The following is a 15,106-nucleotide window of genomic DNA, read 5'->3' on the forward strand; positions in this document are numbered from 1 at the left end:
CCCTGATGACTGCCGACAGGTTTTACCGGGGTTGTCTGCCCTCTAAGCGGAGGAAGGAGGAGGGGTTTTTAGTGGGTATGGCAACGACACCCGACCGACTCCCACATAACCCAGTGATGCGGGTCACTGGGCATGCGTAATAGCATTTTCCCCTCCCCACGCAAAAAAAAAAAAAAAATGGAACTGGAACTCAGAAACAATAACAAGGAAATATATGATATCAAACAAATACTAAACACAATAGTAACAGTCGAACCACCACGACACAAAAAAGATATACCTCAATGCATGCGGTGTCAACAATACGGACACACTAAAAATTATTGCAACAGAAGCCCAGCTTGCATCAAGTGCGCAAAAAACCACTTAACTATACACTGCCCATATTCTGGAAAAATAGAAAAAGTTAAATGCTACAACTGTAACGGAAACCACCCAGCCAGCTATAAAGGATGTGAAGTAAGAAAACAATTACAACGTAAACTGTTCCCGCCCCTACGAAGCAGAACAATCACTAACACACAAGCCCAACAGGACAGCACAAATCCTGAAATAATTCCAAGTACAGAGCAAGCAACAAACACCAAACCTATCAGCACCAACACCATTGGTGGTCTAAGCTATGCTCAAGTAACCAGCCAATCAACACATACACACAACCAATACCACAGCAATAGTAACAATGACACTGCAGAAATCAAAGAACTGCTCAAACAATCCATAAAGAACACCAAAATGCTAACCAGAATGATAAGCGAACAAAACGCAGTACTTAAACAGCAAACTCAACAAATCACAGTCATGCTACAACTAATTACAAACGTGCTAAGCAAAAAATAAAAACGGACACTCTAAAAATAGCAGCCTGGAACTCAAACGGGCCTACAACAACGGGCCATCGAAATTAAAACATTCATATACAATAACAATATAGACATACTACTTGTCTCAGAAACACACTTCACTACAAAAAGCTATTTGAAAATACCATACTACACCATATATGATACCAAACACCCCTCAGGAAAAGCTCACGGAGGGACGGCAGTGATAGTCAGAAACGATATCAAACATTATCTACACAGCCAAGTTAACAAAGAATATTTACAAGCAACCACTGTTACAGTTCAAACTAGCAGCAACTACTTCCAGTTGTCAGCAGTATATGTGCCTCCGTGACACAAAATAACAACACAAATGTGGGAAGAATACTTCCAGGACCTAGGGGACAAGTACATCGCAGCGGGAGACTACAACTCAAAGCACACGCTTTGGGGGTCAAGAAACATTACACCTCGAGGTAGAACACTGGAAAAATACATTAGAAATAATAACCTCAATATATTATCCACAGGAACACCGACACATTGGCCGACTGACCTGAACAAGAAACCAGATCTTCTGGACTTTGCAGTTATAAGGGGACTAAACACAAATAAACTAAAAATAACACCCAACCTCGAGCTCAGCTCCGATCATATACCCATCATAATTGAATACAGAAACAAACCAATACACTATAGCAAACCAGAAACACTATGCAATAAAACCACCAAATGGCAAACTTTCAAAGAAATAATAGAAAGCAAAATAAACTGCAACATCCCGTTAAAAACTCCTGAACACATAGAACAGGCAGTAGCAACATTGACAGCAACTATTCAGGAAGCAGCAACGACAACCACTACTCCCGAACCAACCAGCAGACAAACAATAACAATCCCGCAAGAAATACTCGACAAAATCAAAGAAAAAGGAAAAGCAAAAGCAAAATGGCAAAAATACAGAACCCGAGAAAACAAAAAACACTTAAACAAACTTGCAAAGGAAATAAAAAACGAAATAAAGGAGCACAACGATAACGAATTCGCAAAGTTCATAGGGACACTCTCCACACGCGAGAACACCAACTATTCACTATGGAAAGCCACGAAAAAAATAAGGAAGCCAATAATACTCGTCCCGGCAATCAGAAAAGCAGATAACATATGGGCAAGAAGCAACGAAGAACAAGCTGAAGAATTCTCCAACCACCTCTGCAACACATTCACACCACACATTATCAACAACAGCAACCTCAAAAGACATACGGAGGAGGATCCACAAACCACTACTACCACAGCCGACAAGGAATACACCATACCTAAAACATCGGCACAAGAAATTAGAAACATAATTGATAAAACAAAAAACAACAAAGCGCCAGGAATCGACCTAATCAATGGTAAAATCTTGAAAAACCTTCCGCCAAAAGCAATAAGACTAATGACAATAATATTCAATGCAATTCTAAGAATTCAATACTTCCCCAAACCATGGAAATTAGCACAGATCAAAATGTTACATAATCCAGGCAAAGACCCGCACCAAACTGCATCTTACAGACCAATATCACTGCTTCCAGTATTTTCCAAAATACTGGAAAAAATAATATATTGCCGGATAAAAACAATAATAGAGACAAAAAAACTAATACCGGATCACCAATTTGGTTTCAGAAACAAACACTCCACGATAGAGCAAATGCACAGGCTTATAAACGAAATAATAGTAGCACTAGAAAACAAGGAATACTGCATAGCCCTCTTTATAGACATAGAGAAAGCATTCGCTAAAATTAACCATGAAAGTCTACTACAAACAATTAGGAAACAATTCCCGGAGCAAATACACCAATTAATAAAATCCCACCTAAGTAGCAGAACCTTCCTAATAAAAATCAAGGACACATATTCTCAAGTTAAAGACATCAAGGCCGGGGTACCACAAGGAAGCGTCCTAGGCCCAATACTATACACATTATACACGGCGAACATACCAACAACTACCAACAGCACAGTATTGACATTCGCGGACGACACAGCTATACTAGTCAGGCATACTAACCCAGAAACGGCAGTCAAAATACTACAAGAACATATCATAAAAATTGAAAATTGGCTACGCGAAAAACAAATAAAAGCAAACCCCAATAAATGCAACCATATTACATTCACGCTACGAAAAAAGATACCACCAAACATCCTATGTAACAGTACGCATATAACACAAACAAAGCATGTCAAATGCCTAGAACTCCACTTAGATACACAACTCACATGGAATCTACATATCAAATCAATAGTAGAAAAATACAGAAAACAAGGAGACAAATGCATTGGCTAACAAGCCGAAAATCCAAATTAAGCATAGAAAATAAATTAAAAATATATAAAACGATCATAAAACCAATCTGGACGTACGGAATACCATTATGGGGGACGGCAGCAATGAGCCATATAAACAAAATAGAGGTAATACAGGGTAAAATCCTTAGAACAATAGTAAACGTACCTTGGTACGTCAGAAACGACGATATACGGAGGGACCTGAGAATTGTGCATCTATCATATCCTTATAAAACGAAAGGAGCTTTTAGGACAAGCTAATGTATAGCGACAAGTTATGTTCCTGCAGACAAAGCGCCATTTGTTTTTCAACAATGTCCTCACACTCGTATTCGCCCACCCTTTATAACAATAACATTTTTAAAATTGAACCAAACGATTTGGCTTTTCTCGAAAAGTTAGATGGATTAGTTTACTACATAACACATAAAAAGTTTTGAAAAACTTTCAGTTGATTCGAAATCGCAAACAAAATAGTAAAAGTCGCTTTTCATAACCTTAAAAACTTAAACTTATAAAGTATATTTTGTATATTTATGGCAATACATACATGCTGAAAATTTCATCGATATGGGCTAACGTTATTTTAAGCAACAAACAATTGAAATGGTGAAAATCATAGTTTGCCCTGTTTTCACGACCTTCTACCTATACCTGTAATAAATCTAAAGATTATTAAAATTTCCAATGCCTTTCGCTTGTTTCTGCATCAAATTTTCAGCACGTGTACGACATAAATCTACAAAACGCGCTTTTTTAAGTTTTACTTCAAGCTTACATAAAAAAAGGTTGAAAAAAGTGGCTTTTACTATTTCTTTCGTAATGTATAGAATATCCTGTAATCGCCGTTTACACTGCTAGCCCTTATTCAAGTGAGATTTACTCACTCGCATGCTTTAAACTATCTTTTAGAAAATTAACCCTTTGAGTGCTGACTACTCGCGGCCTATGTCGTCCGTACGGATGGCACGCGTCTAGCGCTGACGATCGCTGTGGACGGAATACTTTTTCGTTAGACTGAACTCTGTCGATTGACTATTCAAAGCGCAAATCGTAATAAGTTATAGTAATTCTTTCGCACGAGATTAAATGATTCAGGAGCGTTATTTTTTAGTTATTTTTAATTATTTATTATAAACATTGAAATTTACAGTTAATTAGGATTTGGGTAATAAACTAGAAAACAATAAACTAGAAAACTAAATTTAGTAAATATAACACAAGTTAATAATTTAGTTGTGTGTGAAAAATTCAGTGCTTGAGAAAACTAAAAAAAACCAGATGTAGAGTTTTCTTACAAGTGGTGACCACTTCAACAATAACGAGGCACTATTGGCATTTGTTTACTGCCGTAAGGAAAGCATTTATATTTATTTCACACAAACGCAATAGTATTACTTCTGCGTAGGTGTTCGGAAAAATTGAAAAACCCATACATGCGTCCTTAGCCCATGCCGGGCACTTACAGAAAGCGCATGTATATGTCCTTAGTCCACACCGATAGCTTTCGCCAGACACCTATATGCGCCCACAGCACTCAAAGGGTTAACGAATTTTCTTTCAGACGATATCGACGGGTCATTAATATTATATACCAAACGCAGAATTTCCCGTTTCTGTCAATTAACATTAAAATCTAAACAATCTTACAACATTGGTATTCAACTTTATTGCAATCTTATTCTGCTCATCAATTAATCTGTTCTAATAACATAACGAATCATTATGTAGTTACCATCATCGGTATGGTTAAATGATTTTTACAATCCTCAACCATTTCTAACTGCAATTATGCAACAAACCGCACGCAAAAATGAATGGCCATTGGACAAAATGTGTTTATATCGTGAAGTACTGAGAAAAACCAAAGAAGAAATCACGTAATTATTAAAAACATTACTCCGCCATTCCTTCAAACGTATTCTTTATTTTTATTTTTCCTTACTGTATGATGTTAATATCGAGTATACTATACTTATCGCACATGTACAATGGTGAAAAAAAGTATTTGTACATACATATCGTTATCTTTCAATGAACCTTTTTTTTGGCGGAGTCCACGATTTATTTTTGCAGCATCAACTTTTTGTAGCCGTATGAAAGTACTATTATATATATTATTATATTATATATCATATAATACTATTAAATACATGTGTATATACAAATATTTTAAAGTATTAATAAATAAAGATATCTTAACTGTATTTTTAAACATTTTTAATATTTTATTTCAAGTACATTTATCTAAATAAACTCACTAGTTTTAATCATTAACAAAATTTAGTTACAATTTGTATAAATTTTTTTCGGAGTAGTAATAATAGATTTTTCACTAAAACTTTACAGATCAGCACGAAGAGAAGGTGCATATATAAAAGGATTATACATGGAAGGTGCACGATGGGACGATCAAACAGGATGTATCACGGACTCTCGATTTAAAGAATTGTTTCCATTATTACCAATAATATATATATTAGGGCGATTACACAGGATAAGCAAGATTTAAAGAATTTGTATGAATGTCCTGTTTATAAAACACGATCGCGAAGACCTACTTACGTGTGGACGTTCAAATTAAGAACCAAGGAGAGAGCTAGTAAATGGATTCTTGGTGGAGTGGCAATTCTATTACAAATCTAATTTTATAAATTAAATTATGGATTAAATATGCAATTAAAATAAAGATTTTCGAAATTGACAAAGAGTGTTGATATTCTATTTCAAAACATAGTATTATTTTATGCAAGATAATATTTATATAAAAGAAGAATACAACGCATCTCTATGCACGATTACAATTTATTTCTCTATTTTAAATTTCTTTACAACTTACAAAAACATTAATCCGTACACACATTTTGTAACAAAACGATTGCATGATCGCGAATTTGAAATTAAATTTTTAAAATAAAAAATATAAATTATTACAATTGTATAAATATAGTTGTTTATTTGCGACATTAAAAACATTTTGTACACGTCAAAAATTGTTGGTATCAGTCATTATCTTCTATTGAACCCATATTTTTTCTTTTCATAATGTAGATCAGTCTCTGAACTCCCAGGATTTATAACTTTTGGACAACCATCTCGCTGCAACAAAACAAATTTCAAATCTTAATCTATTACTACAAATTATAAGTCATATATATGTCGGCTTAACGTTGGGATTGGGGGTAGAAGTGTTCGATGAATCTTAGTTGGTATTGGCCATCGATGCGGTGGATCAATGATGGAGTTTATTGACACAAGTTAGAGGTATTACAGCGTTGGTAGTTAATCACAATATTTAGATACTCGCGGCACTATGACAATGGTCTCGGGTCCGGTAACGAATCCGCGGTCAACGGGATGTCGACCGTGTATATTTCGTGAGAGGCTAAGTTATATTCTGGTTGTCACACAGAGCAAGCACTACGTACCTGAGAATTACTTGTATCGTCGTTAAGATCGTATGGAAGAGTGTCTCTTCATCACGGTGACGCTGTCGAGGAGAACTATGATGGGTGTGTCTAAGGGCACGAGATCATCGGATTCGTGGAGAAAAGTCTTCGTTCAGAAAATGAGGGAAATTGGTGTTATTGTTAATTGGTCAATTTCCATGTTGGTGGTTAGGGAAGGATGCTAGCAGGCCTTAAGAGAAAGTTGCTATCGGGTCGCGTCGTTCACGAGAAAAATAGACTTCTCCAATTTTCCCATAGTTGAAACAAAGACTGTTTGTCGGTTTGAAGGACTTTCGTTAAATAAATCTTAAGATTTATAGCGGGTCCTCGGGCTAGCTGAACATGTACTGTGGGGACGCGTCAACATCTGGTAATCGTCTTACTCGAAGAATAGAGTCTGCGTGTGGCGAGCCACGGAACAGAAACCATTGAAACGTTTACCGTCATGCCCTGTCCCAAGTATTTCTTTTAAGGAGAGCTATAGAGTTACTTCATGCCTTTATTAAACAAAACGTTCATCCCTTTGACCGCGGCTACGTTCGGCGACTAATTGTCGCCTCGAGCCCAAGCTCATGATCATAAATCTCAAACAACCGGAGCGACATTTATTTATTCTAAGTTACAAAGTTACGGTATTCTCGCGAATCCAAGGAGGGGTTCCGGTGTTCTTTCATCTCCGACATATATATATGTCGGAGATGGAGAGACACCGGAGCCTTCCGTCGAAACCGAATCAGCGAACTACTCAGAGCTAACATTATAAGACCTAGCAATTCGCCGTTCGCGAGCCCCATGCTAGTCGTGAAGAAAAAGGACGGTTCGGATAGATTGTGCGTAGATTTTCGTGCGTTAAATAAGAATACGGTCGCGGATCGGTACCCCCTACCCCTTATCGTGGACCAAATCGCGAGGTTACAAACGGCGAAATACTTCATTAGCCTGGACATGGCCAGCGGGTTCCACCAAATTCCTATACACCCCAATTCGGCGGAATACACGGCGTTCGTTACACCCGACGGGCAGTACGAGTACGTAACGATGCCGTTCGGATTGAAAAATGCACCGTCCGTTTTTCAGAGGGCCATTTTCAATGCCCTGGGCGACCTTGCGTATTCCTACGTCGTTGTCTATTTGGATGACGTCCTAATTATTACCGACTCAATAGATCAAGCCTTAGAGAGGTTGGACATCGTGTTAAGTACCCTTGTAAACGCCGGGTTTTCGTTTAACTTTTCTAAGTGCTCTTTCCTGAAGACGTCGATACTCTATTTGGGATATGTAATCCAGAACGGAGAAGTCCGTCCCAACCCGGGTAAAGTATATGCTTTAAGCTCCCTACCCGCGCCGACGACCGTCACACAGCTCAGGCAGTTCATAGGGCTAGCCTCGTACTTTCGGAAGTTCATCCCTAAATTTTCACAATTGTTAAAACCCTTATACGCGCTTACGTCCGGCAGTAAAAATATAACATGGGCGGACAGGCACGAAAAAATAAGACAAGAGGTAATCTCCGTTCTGACCGACGCACCGGTGTTAATGCTATTTGACCCCAATTACCCAATAGAATTACATACCGATGCTAGCTCCGAAGGATTTGGGGCTATTTTGATGCACAAGGTGGAAGGTAAAAATCGAGTAGTGGAGTACTATAGTAAAAGAACCAGCCTCACGGAATCCAGATATCACTCTTATGAATTCGAAACATTAGCTGTTGTAAACGCCATAAAACAGTTTCGCCACTACCTGCACGGACGGGAATTTCTTGTCGTCACGGACTGCAATTCATTAAAGGCGTCTAAGAGCAAAGTACATTTGAATGACAGGGTACACAGGTGGTGGGCTTACTTGCAAACGTTTACCTTCGACATTGTGTATCGGGAGGGCAAGCGAATGGCCCACGTAGATTTCTTTTCGCGAAATCCCACAGGCGTTGACCCTATTAGATTCGACAAAATCAAAGAGAAAATGGTTAATCTGGCCGAAATTTCGGAAGACTGGCTACTAGCCGAACAACGTCGTGACCCCCAAATTTCGGGAATTGTCGAAAAGTTGCAAAATGATGAGCTCGCGGAAGACATCGCGAATACTTACGAATTACGGTCCGGTACTCTCTACCGGAAAATTCAAAGAAGAGGCAGGACTCTCAGTTTACCTATTGTTCCAAGAGGCTTTAGGTGGTCCGTTATTAACCATGTGCATCAATCAATTATGCACTTGGGTTGGGATAAGACGCTCGAGAAACTGTACGAGTATTACTGGTTCGAAGGAATGGCGAAGTACGTTCGCAAGATCGTAGAGAACTGCCATGCTTGCAGACTTTCGAAGGCTAGTTCAGGTAAGATACAAGCCGAACTACATCCTATACCTAAGACCAGCATACCTTGGCATACGGTCCACATGGATATAACGGGCAAGTTAAGTGGTAAAAGCGATTCGAAGGAGTACGTCATTGTGTTGATCGACGCCTTCACTAAATTTGTATACCTGCATCATACTCCTAAGATAGATTCTCTTAACACCAGTAAAGCGCTTAAATCCGCTATATCTTTATTCGGGAGTCCCTGTCGGATAATAGCGGACCAGGGAAGATGTTTTACGGGTAAAGAATTTCGCGAGTTCTGCGAAAGCAAAGGAATTAAAGTTCACCTGATAGCGACCGGTGCCAGTAGGACTAACGGACAAGTAGAACGTGTTATGGGCACGTTGAAAAACATGTTCACGACAGTAGAAACGACCGGGCGGCCGTGGCAAGACGCGATTGGGGAAATGCAGCTAACGTTTAGCTGCACCGTCAACCGCGTGACTAATTCGAACCCTTTACAACTACTAATCGGTAGATCGGCGAGACCGTATGACCTATTGCTACCCGACAACATCGAAGAAAAAGAAGTCGATATCTCCGATGTAAGACAGCAGGCCGTACAGAACATAGAAAGTAACGCCCAATACGATAGAGAAAGATTTGATAGGAACAAAGCTAAAGTGGTTAGGTTTAACCTCGGCGACTTCGTACTACGCAAGAACGAGGAAAGAAACCAAACCAAGCTAGAGCCGAAATTCGAGGGTCCATTTGTAATAACCGAGATTTTGGAAGGAGATAGATATATTCTAAAAACGCTAGACGGCAAACGATCGTATAAAGACAGTCACGACAGATTAAGAAAAATGCCGGACAGTCGCGTTCCCGCTGAGTTGGACGTCTGTAGTGACGGCAATAACAGTGACCACAACGACATGAGTACCTCGATCTCGGAAGATCCTTAGCACAAAGACCGTAGCACCTTACGGAGTATGTTATGAAGCTCGGTAAAGGGGCAAGTGATGTGTTCACGCGCACCATGAGCTATAGAGTTATGAAGCTCGGTAAAGGGGCAAGTGATGTGTTCACGCGCACCATGAGCTATAGTGTTATGAAGCTCGACTAAAGGGCAAGTGATGTGTTCACGCGCACCATGAGCTACAGTGTTACGAAGTTTGGTGCGGTCGTGCGATCTAGAAAAACGAGATCCATTGGGGTACGAAATCGAGACTGGTCCATTTCGCCGTTATGACCCGACTGATAACCCACAGGATGCAACTAGCACTTCCAATACTAATTACAACGTTACTAATTCATGTTCTCTTCTATTCCTTTTGTTGTCAAACCTCCGAACAAAATTTTGTTGTTACACTGGACCCTCAGCTTATTTAGACATTAAGTTAAATTGTAAACAATGTTAATGGTACCGAGACTAACGTTAAGAAAACTCAATATTGTAGTTACACCCGAGGACGTGTGATAGTCAGAATGGCCGTGTCGGAGATGAAAGAACACCGGAACTCCTCCTTGGATTCACGGGAATACCGCAACTCTGTAACTTAGATTAAACAAATGCCGCTCCGATTATTCGAGATTTATGATCATGAGCTTGAGCTCGAGGCGACAATCAGTCGCCGAACGTAGCCGCGGTCAAAGGGATGAACGTTTTATCTAACAAAGGCACAGAATAACTCTATACCTCTCCTTAAAAGAAATAGTCGTAGCGATACGTGGCAGTAAATACTTCAATAGTTTCTATCCCGCGGCCGGCCACACGCAGATTTTGTCCTCCGGGTAAGATGATCGCCGGGTGTCGGCATGCCTTTGTGGTGTATGTTTAGCTAACGTGAGGACCCGCTATAGATCTTAAGATTTAGTCAAGCGAAGTCCGTCAAGTAGTCTTTGTTGCAACTACGGGAAGATAGGAGAAACCTATCTTCCACGAACGTTGCCCCCCGTCAACAACCTCCCCTCAAGGGCGGCCAGCATCTCTTTCAAAACGCCGATATGGAGATCGACCAATTAGCAACAGCGCTAATTTCCCTCACCTTTGGAACGAAAGCTTTCGTTGACGAATCCGAGGATCTCATGTCCTTAGACACACCCATTATAGTTCTCCTCGACGGCATCGTCGAGACGGAGATTCATTCTTTCGTACGATCTCATCGACGAATGACAGTGCCACCTTACAACCAGTGAATACCTCACATCTAGTTAACAAAGAGTTAGACTTGAACTGTGCGAGAACATACGTTTACCATCCCGTGACCGCGGATTCGTTTCGAACCTAAGGTCATTATCACTAGTGCTACGAGTGCTTAATCTTGTTAATAAGCCCGTGCTAATAAACTCTCCGTTGTATCACGACAATGGCTAATTCTAATGAAAATTCATTAAACGCGCATCTCCATAATCCTGACTTCAATCCGACATATATATGTCGGAGATGAAAGAACACCGGAGCCTCCCCTTTGGAGCGGTGGGAGGACCCCCTTAGCGCTGTAACCCAGATTTCATCATAGCCGCACTAAGAAACTGTTGTAATTCGATCCGACTGTACTTATTCGAAATTTATGATAGTGAGCTCGGGCTCGAGGTGACAACCGGTCGCCGAACGTAGTCGCGGTCAAGGGATGAACGTTTTACCTAACAGAGGCATGAAGTAACTCTATAGCTTTCCTTAAAAGAAATACTTGGGACGGGGCACGACGGTAAACATTTCAACGATTTCCGGTCCCGTGGCTCGCCATACGCAGACTTTGTCCTTCGGGTAAGACGATTGCCAGATGCCAACGCATCTTCACAGTATATGTTTAGCTGGGCGAGGACCCGCTACGAATATTAAATTTCAATTACACAAAGTCTCTCAAATAGACAAATGGCCCGTGCCCCAACTACGGGAAGATAAGAGAAATCTATCCTTCCACGAACGACGCTTCTCGCTAGCAACTTTCCCCAAGGACAGCTAATATCTTTCTCTAACCACCAACATGGAAATTGACCAATTAACAGCAACGTCAATTTCCCTCACCCTTCGAGCGAAGACTTTTCTCCGCGAATCCGATGATCTCGTGCCCTTAGGCACACCCATCATAGTTTTCTTCGACAGCATCACCGCGACGGAGAGACACTCTCTAGTGCGATCTCATCAGTAATCGACCTGTCTTTCGTATACGAAATAATTGCCCCCGTGCTCTAACATATAGTGTAACTTAGACGCAAACGAAGGGTAAAGTCCAGTATCCGTTGACCGCGGAAACGTTGCCGGAGCCGAGACCATTGTCATAGTGCCGCGAATATCGAAACCTTGCGATTATCTATCGACGCTGTAAATTTCTCTAATTTGTGTCAATAAACTCAACCATTGTTACACCGCACCTATGGCTAGTTCCAACGAAGATACACCGAACACCCCCACCCACAATCCTGACGTGCATCCGACATATATATATGTCGGAGATGTAGGGACATCGGGCCTTTCTTTAGGAAGATTCCCTAATACTTAGGCTCGAGGTGACATAACTGGTTGCCGAACGTAGCCACGGTCACGGGATGAACGAAATGTCTTACAGAGGAGGTACCGATGTTGAGGGACACGCTGTATAAGCAATTAAGTCTCGATCAGGAGCAATGCTGGTTTACGCGGGACTGCCTAGTTACGGCGCTTGGGAATTTGTTGATATTCCCGATCGATATGTATTTGACATATGTAACTGTATCTGTCTTTTATTTTGCAATCTCCTTGGAGAGTTTACTGTCATCGTCTTGGAGTCCGTCTAAGAGAAACCCTGTGCCTGAGTAAACGTATCAGCGTGCTATCAAATATATTAAAACATACAAAGAGTTACCCGTTGACCGTGGATTCGTTACAGAACCCAAGAATATTGACAAAAGCATTCGTTATATTTATTGTTTGTTATACTAGTTAACCGTTAAACTAATTATTTACCAAACTTTGTAAAGAAATATTAATTTATGTAAATACAACCTTTATTGAACATCACGATGGCAAATTCTAACTAAGAACCATCGCGCGTTCGAAATCCCAACGATAACTCGACATATATATAATTATTAATATATAAAATTAATATTTATTAAAAATATTTTTAATTTTATTTTTTGAGATTAGTGGAATTTCAATTAATGAATGATCAGATGGAGGATCATTCAAGAGATGATTGATGAAATTTAAATAAAATTATTCGTTTAGAAATTAATCTTTCAAAAATAATAAAAATTAAAAATAATATTCTGTTTATTGAAATTATTGCTCCAATTGAGGAAATTAAATTTCAACAATAATATGAATCTGGATAATCTGTATATCGTCGAGGTATTGATATTAATCCTAAAAAATGTTGAGGAAAAAATGTTATATTAACTCCAATAAATATTATAATAAATATTTTTAATCATTAATAATAAATAAATAAATTTTTAATCATTTTTTTATTTATTGTTAAACCTATAATTATTGGATATCAATGAATAAGTCTAGTAATAATAGCAAAAACTGCTCCTATTGATAGCACATAATGAAAATGACCAATAGGTATCATGTAAAATAATATCAATTGATGAGTTAGATAGTATTACACCAGTTAATCCTCCAATTGTAAATGTTAAAATAAATCCAATTCATCAAATAATTGTAATATTAAAATTTATTTTTGAACCATGATATGTAGCTAATCAACTAAAAACTTTAATTCCTGTTGGTACAGCAATAATTATTGTTGCTGATGTGAAATTATGCTATATTTCAAAATAGAAATATTATTTGAATTCATGAACCTAAATTTTGGAGAGAATAAATTTAAATTAATTAAAATTTAATTAATAAATAGATTTGAAATTATATTGATTGTGAAAGAGATTTAATTTATTAATTTAAATTTTAATAGAAATATTTGAAATTATACTATATTTCAAAATAGAAATATTATTTGAACCCACGAAGCTAAATTTTGGAGAGAATAAATTTAAATTAATTAAAATTTGATTAATAAATAGATGTGAAATTATATTAGATTTTGAAAGGGAGGTCTAATTTATTAATTTAAGTTTTAATTAATAGAAATATTTGAAATTCTACTATATTTCAAAATAGAAATATTATTTGAACCCACGAACCTAAATTTTGGGGAATAAATTTAAATTAATTAAAATTTAGTTAATAAATAGATTTGAAATTATATTAGATTTTTAAAGAGAAGTTTAATTTATTAATTTAAATTTTACTTAATAGAAATATTTATTAATATAAATATAATATAAATATTATATAAATATTATATTATATTTCAAAGTAAATGTAAATTCGAACTATCGCGGGGAGACGCGGTCGTTAGAATACGCGTCAACGAGAGTCGTAAATTCCCGTTACGATCAGAATAATCGACACCACGAATAGTTCGATCCCCGTATTTCGGTTAGGATAATCGGGGTGGTTGATGCGGTATAACACTGAGAGTCACAGAATTATAATAATGTATATTTCCAACAATTAGTCTACACGATTGAAAAGATATAAACAATTAACAACTTTATCGCACGCAGATAATATAGATGTATACAATATAGAGCAAGGCTCTTACAATTGAACTTAGTCTCTTGGTGGACGTAGCACGATATGATGCTTAATAGAATAAGCGAATGTTTGGCAATGTCGCGGATCGACTTGACCTGGCGTTCTGTTCTGAGTTAGACGTTTGGCGTTAGAAGTTTGACTAATTGGTCGCTCTTGCGATGGAAGATGGAAGAAGGTTAAGTGTGGGTGTGCCCTTTTGCATGACGAACGCGGATTCGTTGTTCACACTTTTCGTTAAGAAAAGTGAGGGTAACGATCCGCGATGTCGATTGGTTATGCCCTACGCTGATGCTTGAAGGGATGGGTAGAAGGCCTCCTACCATCGTGGTTGATAGGAGACCTTGTTCATGGAAAAACCTGATTGATTTATTAGCTAGACATTCGATTCTTCCCGATGGGTGCCTGTTCGCTTTCTCCGTATTTTTTCAGCGCGCCTAATAAACCCAAAGACCTCTCTAAAAACCACATGTGCTTCGAAAATATTTTTTGGCTTAAGAAATTCTTCAGGACAAAGGGGTTGACTGAAGACGCCTGTTGATACAATACAGTGACAGCGAAAGAATATATTGGGTTCTTAGGTTTATTGAGGGTCGGAGTG

The 15,106-nt window shown here is 38.5% G+C and overlaps 1 protein-coding gene and 1 pseudogene across 7 annotated transcripts in view; one reads left to right on the forward strand and one right to left on the reverse strand.

The window, feature by feature from the left end:
- Window positions 1-4,645: 4,645 nt before the first annotated feature.
- On the forward strand, window positions 4,646-5,875 carry LOC125386804 (annotated as a pseudogene).
- A 79-nt stretch (window positions 5,876-5,954) lies between these two features.
- Window positions 5,955-15,106, reverse strand: part of LOC105666845 (dynein axonemal heavy chain 9-like) — a 115,007-nt gene continuing 105,855 nt past the window's right edge. For all 7 annotated transcript variants that reach the window (XM_048413982.1, XM_048413981.1, XM_048413983.1 and 4 more), the window contains one exon: window positions 5,955-6,266. The gene's annotated coding sequence lies outside the window, so the exon portion shown is untranslated. The remainder of the gene's footprint in view (window positions 6,267-15,106) is intronic.

This window comes from Bombus terrestris, chromosome 17 (genome assembly GCF_910591885.1).
Source record: "Bombus terrestris chromosome 17, iyBomTerr1.2, whole genome shotgun sequence".
Taxonomy (NCBI): domain Eukaryota; kingdom Metazoa; phylum Arthropoda; class Insecta; order Hymenoptera; family Apidae; genus Bombus; species Bombus terrestris.